The 1983-nt window shown below is 23.7% G+C and overlaps 1 protein-coding gene across 1 annotated transcript in view; it reads right to left on the bottom strand.

Annotated features, from left to right (window-relative positions):
- LOC106685646 (membralin) overlaps positions 1–1983 on the bottom strand; it is a 70945-nt gene that overhangs the window by 57366 nt on the left and 11596 nt on the right. The gene's annotated exons all lie outside the window — the stretch shown is intronic.

Raw genomic sequence — 1983 nt, forward strand, 5'->3', positions numbered from 1 at the left:
ATTAATATTAACAATATAAAGAAAACATTTTTATATTAATAATATAGGAAAATATGTATATTTCGTAAGTAAAAAGTCATAATTTATTTGATAAATATAAACTAAGAACTATTTAATAATTATAGATAATTCTTTTGAGATAAAGGACTGTTAAATGTTTTCATTAGCATAATAATGCATTTTATAGATGAATATCATTTATTTCATCAATTGAAAGTGAAGTGAATATTTTTTGTAATTTTGAATATTTGAACATAATAGCGATTTGTGTCAGAAGGCCTGAACAAAAGAGTGAAGATCAGAAATACACCAATTGGCCTTGCACTGGTGCTGACTAAATATACACTTGTGAAAACGTAGTAACGTCTTATAACGTGTAAATTTACGTCTACAAAGTAAATTGAGTTTTTAAAGGTTTAAAAAATAATTAGTAATTATTTTTAAATGTAGTCATAAAAAGACAGTCAGTGACCATTAAAAAAGATAAAAGGCATTCATTTGTTTCATTTTATTGGTGATGCCATGGATGGAATCAAGCATTCAGGGATTGCCTTTTCCCAGATGCCAAAATAGCAAGACATGTTTGAAACCACTGGAAGAAATTAAATTGAGTTATATTTTCACAAGTTTTGCATAAATAAGTTTTAAAAAAGTATTAATGCAATTCTAATAATTTTGAAACGATAAAAATACAGTGAATTGTTTTATATTAATCATGATTAATTAAATTTTTCATACTAAAATATTTGAAACGATCATAAGTGAAGTTATAAGTAATTATGAGAATTACTAGAAGAAGCCACCCCAATCAACTACAACCGAGACTAGCCAAGTATTTAATAAATATTATAATTTTTTTATTTCATGTTTTTTTAATATTTAAACGAAGTTAAGTTTATATTTGTTCAATGTTAACACTAGAAATTTTATTTCTAGTATAAATTACAAAAGCTTTCTCTTATGTCAAGATATTCTGAACTTTTCTAAAAATAATTTTACGTACATATGATTTGCAATTATAAATATTGTAATGTTTTTTTTTATCAAAAATTATATTATCTGGATGGTGTGTCTTGTTACTATGGTTACTACTGTATTTATTGGGTTGCTATGGAAACATTATATCATTCATACATCTGACAACAAAATTTCATTAATTCAATATTAGTACAAAATTAATTGTTTAAAATTAGTATCAGAAAATGTTAGGAATATCTGATTATAGCAGAAAGAATTGGTTATTTACATAAGAGATGTCATTTCTTATATAAACAAAAATAAAAATAATTAAAAATTTAATAAATATAATTGTAAACTAAAATTTGAAAATAATTTTCTTAAAATACTTAATATTTGAGTCTTGACTGATGTTATCTGTTGTTTGAGAAGACTTCTTCAAATAATTATTTTAAATCATGTTCAAATTCCTAATTGCACTGAATTTACTTCAATTATTTGATCATAATCATCTAAAAAAAAAACTTCACTGTCTGTTTATATAGTTAAAATGATTCTAATTGCTGTTTAATGAGTTTTATAATTATTTATATAATACTTGAGAAAAGATTGGAATCAAAATAAATTTTAATAGAAATTTCACTGACTTGGTGAATTCTAGGAAAGAACTGTCCCTGATCTCTCATTGCATTGCCTGATGCCTGATTAATACCAAAATGAATGAAAATCTTTTTTCTTCTTTAATTGTCACTTGCTTTCTTTTTATTTTCAAAAGTAATTATTAATTGGTTTTTAAGCCTTTTATACTTAGACTACTTTGTAGACGTAAATTAACATGTTTTATAAGTTTTCACTGTCATAAAATGTCCTCAATCGCCAGTGCATGGTGATCAGCATCATTTTTTGTTTAGACTCCATTGTTCTAGCTTCTTAACAAAAACCACTTTCATGTTCAATTATTCAAAATATTTAAATTTACAAATAAAAACAAAAACACTTATTTTATTTACAAATGATTAAATAAAT

Source organism: Halyomorpha halys, unplaced genomic scaffold (assembly GCF_000696795.3).
Source record: "Halyomorpha halys isolate HHAL.00 unplaced genomic scaffold, Hhal_1.1 Scaffold721.1, whole genome shotgun sequence".
NCBI classification, from domain to species: Eukaryota; Metazoa; Arthropoda; class Insecta; order Hemiptera; family Pentatomidae; genus Halyomorpha; species Halyomorpha halys.